The sequence below is a fragment of the Equus caballus genome, chromosome 18 (genome assembly GCF_041296265.1).
Source record: "Equus caballus isolate H_3958 breed thoroughbred chromosome 18, TB-T2T, whole genome shotgun sequence".
Lineage (NCBI taxonomy): Eukaryota > Metazoa > Chordata > Mammalia > Perissodactyla > Equidae > Equus > Equus caballus.
The window spans coordinates 20,629,726-20,635,906 of NC_091701.1; the positions used below are offsets into that span (position 1 = coordinate 20,629,726).

The window sequence follows — 6,181 nt, forward strand, 5'->3', positions numbered from 1 at the left end:
GAATTGCACTGTTAGGCAGGAATGGATTCCAGTGCTGTGAGTTTGGAGTCTGAAGTCTTAGGTTTGGTACAGTTTAGCTCAACAAAAATTTATCGAATGCCTTTTATGAGTCAGGTGCTGTGCCGTGAGCCGGGGATAAAACACGGGTAAGGCAGAGTCTGACCAAGAGCAGACTGAAAACTGAAAATCTGCCATAGAGGTAATTGCAGGCACTGTGGGAGCCCAGGAGAGAAGGAGAGGGTGTTTGGGAGAGAGGGATGAATGGAACACAGAGCTTCAGAAACAGCATCCTGAAGGTGCTGGGTCCCAGTTCTGGTCCTACTTGCTTGCTTGTGGCCTTGGACCAGTCATTTAACCTCTCAGCTTCTCAGTTCCCCATCTGTGAAATGGCAATAACACTACCAGGTCGTTTTACTGAACCAGGTTGTGATTTTTGCAGATTGCATCGAGACAGAGTATAGAAATGCCTTTGGTACCTGAGAAGTGCTATCAGGCGCTGCCGGACTTGACCAAAAGACAGCAGGAAGTAGAAGCCTTGATTTAACGTTTAACAGAGCAGCAAGGCCAGGGGCCAGTTGGATGACAATTCTCTTGTGTCTTGGATGAGCTTGCCACTTCTCCCTGCCTCTGAGCCTAGCAGCTATTTTGTGGTGTATTATTGCTCAAAAGAAATGCAAAAAAGCTGATGTGGGGATAAAATGGGACTCTTCAGCAGATTCTCAGCTTCCACATTGTACTGTCCCCTCCCTCCAGCTTCAGCTCTGGGGGTGACCTTCTGAAATCATTATGTTCTTTGACCCAGAAGAAATTGTGCTGCAGTTGAGGATCCAACGCCCTATTGTTTTGAAATTATCAAGCCTGGGTACTAACTGGAATTAGACTGGGGGGCTTGTGAGGCTGGTTGCATTGATGTTCAGTTTGCAGCTGTTTAAGCTGGATTCTTTTGTGTCAGTGGCATGTCCCATTGGTCCCAGTCCCTGGGCCACCACACATTTTGGAGCAAAAGGGAAAGGCTGAAGCTTCTCCTTCCATGGCCAGATCTCAAATCTGCTTACTTGGAAAGGCAATGGCACCGGGGACGGGATTTGGTAGTTCCCTCAAAGAGTCCGAGTGTCTGCTTCTTCGTTCTTCTTTGGAGTAGTGCTGGCTCTTTCCTAGGAATCCTTGCATACAGTAGTTGGTTCATTCTCTCTCCCTCAGAACTTTCTCCTATCTCCTCTCTCCCCTTCCCTCCCTTTCATTTTCAGTAGATATTTATTGAGAATCCATTATGCATCTGGCATTGTGTAGCCTCTGTGGGGAAAAAAATTGAAAATGCCACCGAAAGTTTTAGATAAATACTATGGAACTTTTGGCGAGCTTCATGGAGGTCTCTCAGGTAAGGCTTCATGGAAAAGGGGTCTTCTCAGCTGAGTTTTACAGTAAAGCTAGAATCTGGATAGCCCAAAAAAGAGGAGGGAATAGTCCAAACAAGGGCGTGGAAGTGGGGACTGTGAATTCGTCCCAAGTAGGGTGGAGAGTAAGGTGTCAGAGCAGACAAATGTTGGCCTGCCTTCATTTCTCCTGTCTCTCGCAGGGGATGGATAAACCTCACTCAGCCATGAGAATTCCATTTCTTAGCATGGAACTTTCTTCCCCTTCTCTGGTTCTGAAGGAGTAATCTTTGTACACCTGGGCTCTTCCAAACATTTCACCTGCTGGCTGAAGAATTTTGACAGAAAAAGATGACAGTGGCAACATTAATACCTGCAGTTTAAAGACGGTATTTCCTTCTAAGTTACAAAAAACATTAACGTCATAATTAGCAACACCCATTTTTTTTTACGAGCCTGCTCTCTCTGTGTGACTCTAAAAAAGCAATTTTATCATTGCAGTCCCAGACCTTAAGAAGCTTCATTGTACACTTCTACAAGCCAACAAGTGCCTTGAAAATGGGGACTGGGTCTTATTTATTCTTGTAACCTTAACATGGTATTTCATAAAAATTTGTTGAATGACGGTCCTAATGTGAACAGACAGATAAGGGCATGTATTCTGAAAAATCCGGGAATAAGAATAAAGTGGTATCAGCCTCATTTTCCGGGAAGATAAATTAGACAAAGCACATGAAGAGCTTTGCTCAGCCTTTCCGTCAAAATTTGACAAGGTTCTCTTCTGAGTTTTGGCTCCGTGGCAAGCTCTGCACGGCCTTGGCAGAGCAGGGCCTGTCGTGTCTGCCACATGGCTGCTCCCCTGCAGAGCCAAAGGATGAGGCCATTTGGAGACAATCACCTTCTGTCCCTGGGCTTTGACATCTGGAAGGTGGACGACCAACAGGCCTTGGCCAGCCCTCTTGGCCCTCCAGCTTGCTGCATGTTTGTTGGAAGCAGTTTTTCAGAAGAAAGCCATGGTGGCGAAGGTCACCTTCTGGACAAATAATTCCGGTCCAAGGGCACCAGCTGCAATAGGGAGTTTGAGGCAATGAACAAATGAGCAAATGACTTTGTCTTAAAAGAAAAGAAGATTTTGACAGAGCTGTGGCTGTCCTTTGCTCAATAGGATTGGCACTCTGTAGAGAAGCGACTGAGGATGGCTTGGTTAGAATCCAATTTTAGGAATTAGTTCTACTCACAATAAGGCGTGTTAATAGGTCCCATGTTGAGCAGGCAGAATTCCCTGTCTCAGGTGCCAAGTGCCAATTAATGAAATCAACATTCAGGCCCCACAGGTAAACAACCAGTCAGGGTCCATTCTCCCAGAGCTGTAGGCAGGCATTTCCCTCAGTAGCACAGACTGTAGATAAATAGACTGTAAGCTCCAAGAAGACAGGAGTTATGCCTGTTTTGTTCACCACTGTAGTTCCAGTTGCCTGGCTTGCCCTTAGCACCTGTATTAGATTGCAAAGAAACCCCGGTAAGTCTTCCCCTCCCTCCATCCTTGCCCCTTGCAATATGACTTTGCAACTCCTGGCTTTGGGACTTGCTTTGGCCATACAATGGGGCAGAAGCTATATGGTGTCAGTTCTGGGCCTGGACTTCAAGAGGCCTTGCACACTTCTGCTCTCCTTCTTGGGGCCTGCAGAGCCTCCATGTGAATGAGCTCAGGCTGGCCTGCTGCAGAGTGAGAGCCACAAGGTTTGGTCACTCTTACCACCCCGAATGACAACCAGCCAACCCCCAGAAGTATAGCTGCCTCGATGGCCAGTAGCTGACCACAGATGCATGAGTGAGTCTAGCTGAGATCAGAAGAATTGTCCAGCTGGGTCCAACCTGAAAGGTCACCCAAAGAAGTGCAAACTAAAGAAATGGTGATTGCTGTAAGTCGTTAATTTGGAGTAGTTTGTTATGCTGTAAAAGCTAACTGATTAAGCACCCAATATATGTTTACTGAGAGATGGATGGGTTATTGACTGGATGTCACCCAACCTTAAATTGCTTATCCACTCACTTTCTTTTATATTATCCTTTTATTTTCTTCCTAACACTTACCATAAGCAGAAACTATCTTGTTCACTTATTGGTTTAATTATTTACTATCCCCTTTTCCAGTATAGAAGCCCCATAAGGGTAGGAGGAAATCTTGCTTATCTTATGTTAACATTCCTATGGCCTAGAACAGTTCTTAGCACATAGTGGGCTCTCAATAAATATGTACTGAATGAGTGAGTTGATTTCATTAATGTCACTTATAGTGAGGCTACGTGAGCCAAGAACTTGGATATCACATATCTTGGCTCAAGTGTCCTCTGCTCTTTGTTTTCCTTGGAGGGGAGGACACAAGCTTTCCTTGACCCTCTCAGGGTCCCTGGCTGGGTCTGAAAATTAAACTGACAAGACAGATGAACAGCAGAAAAGCATACAAATTTATTTCGTGTAAGTTTTACCTGACACAGGAGCCTTCATAAGGAAATGAAGACCTGAAGAAACGGTTAACTCTGAGTGTTCTTATGCTAGGTTTGATGAAGAGTGGACGGTTGTGTAGAAATGTGATCAGGGAAAGAGTACGAGGTAAGTGTAGTAGACTGAGGGAAACTTACCAAGGCCTGTTTGTTCCCATTCTTCTGGGCCTCCCTTTGTCTGCAGAGAGCACGATGCTTCTTTCCTTTGCGTGTGGAGAGGGCACCTCTCACTTGAGGGTTTTATGACCTGTTTTATGGGAGAAGGGGCGTTGCTCAGAGTGACCTTCCTGCTTCTGCTGTTTTCTCAAACACCTTCAGCTTAAAATATTCGCTATGCCAAGGTGCTATATTTTGGAGTAATATGTTCTGAACCCCATTATCCTTAATTCCTTTCTTTGTAAATTAGCACTTATTGGGGCCTGGCAGATGAAAATAAAGATCCCTACATTCGTGGAGATAGTGTTATATTTCTTTTCTTCTACTTCAATTCTTAGGCCCTTATTGCCCTTCCCCAATAATTTTTAATTATCTGTGTTTAGATGAGGAAAGCCTTTGGTTTGCTTGAATTTTCTCCATTAAAATCACCACCAGTGGGGTTCTATTCAACAGGTATAAATTTTCAGTTAAGCAAGATGATTAAGTTCTAGCAATCTGCTGCACAACACTGTGCCTACGGTTGACAATACTGTATTGTACACTTAAAAATTTGTTGAGAGGGTAGATCTCCTGTTGAGTGTTCTTACCACAATTTTTTAAAAAAGAAATGTAATATAATACGGCTGCAATTTATTAGGATTGATAGAGTTCAGAACATAATGCCTCAAAATATGGCACCTTGGCATATTGAATTTTTTTTTTTTTTTTTTTTTTTTGCTTAGGAAGATCTGCCCTGAGCTAACATCTGTGCCAATCTTCCCCTATTTTGTATGCAGGTCACCACCAGAGCATGGCTGCCAATGAATGGTGTAGGTCAAAACCTACTCCCAGGAACTGAACCCAGGCCACTGAAGCGGAACCTGCTCAACTTAGCTGCTAGGCCATGGAAACGGCCCCTTGAATATTTTAAGCTGAAGGAATTTGAGAAACAGCAGGTGCAGGAAAGACTCTCTAACTTCTCTCTCCTCTCTTGAAGCATAAATCCCTCATGTGAGAGGAATGCTCCCTATACCCAGCAGAAAGGAGCATCCTTATCTCCGAAGACAAAGAGACACCAAGAAGAATCCTAACAAACAGCCTCCGCAAAGTTACCCCAGTTTATCACACCCTTTTGTCCTATCATATTTTTCCACAACTTCCCACTTTTCATCAAATCTTCTATTAAAAAATGCTGAAGTTGAACTCTTTCTTCAGGTCTCCATTTCCTTATGAAGGCTGTTGTGTCATGTAAACTCATATTAAATAAATTTGTATGTTCTTCTCTTGTTCATTTGTCCTTTGTCAGTTCAATTTATGGTGCCCCAGCTGGAGAGCCTAGGAGGGTAGTAGGGAAAGGAATTTTTCAGCCACTACAAAATGATATTAAAAAGAGTACAGTGGCAGTTTTTCTGACTCTAAAGACTGGTTCTTTGGATATGATCAGAGTCTGATAGCAGAAACATTGCTCATGGTATTCACAAATACATCCTTAGCAATTAAAAAAAACACTGGGCTGGCCCAGTGGTGTAGTGGTTAAGTTTGCACGTTCCGCTTCGAGGGCCCGGGGTTCGCCAGTTTGGATCCCGGGCATGGACATGACACTGCTTGTCAAACCATGCTGTGGTAGGCGTCCCATATATACATATATATATATATATATATGTATATATAAATATATATACATATATATATATATAAAACTAGAGGAAGATGGGCACGGATGTTAGCTCAGGGCCAATCTTCCTCAGCAAAAAGAGGAGGATTGGCTGCAAATGTTAGCTCAGGGCTAATCTTCCTCAAAAAAAATAAAAACTAAAAACTTTTTTTTTAACAAAAGCATCACCACCACCATCAGTAGCATCATCAACAACAATAGCCACAGCAACCAAGGTTAGTTTCTAAGATTTCCTTTCTCTTCCTTCCCCTGCTCTTACCTCAGATATTTATCTTGGCTTCTTGGTATTATTTACCTTAAACATTTCCTTTATTTACTCATGTTTATCCTCTACCTTAGATCCAAGTGGACAGAGAAATTACACAGAAGACAATGGAGACTTGCACTTTAAAGATTTCCGCTTAAAAATCAGAATTGTATTTATCTGGAAAAAATTCTTATAATGCGACATACACAAAAGGAAGTCTATCTCCTATTTCTCATCAACTATTGTT

The 6,181-nt window shown here is 43.1% G+C and overlaps 1 long non-coding RNA gene across 1 annotated transcript in view; it reads left to right on the forward strand.

Annotated features, from left to right (window-relative positions):
- The window catches only part of LOC111768888 (uncharacterized), a 56,100-nt gene extending 50,797 nt beyond the window's left edge, over positions 1–5,303 (forward strand). Inside the window, exon 3 of the long non-coding RNA XR_011428188.1 lies at positions 4,810–5,303. This is a non-coding gene — a long non-coding RNA (uncharacterized lncRNA). The remainder of the gene's footprint in view (positions 1–4,809) is intronic.
- The last annotated feature ends 878 nt before the right edge of the window (positions 5,304–6,181 follow it).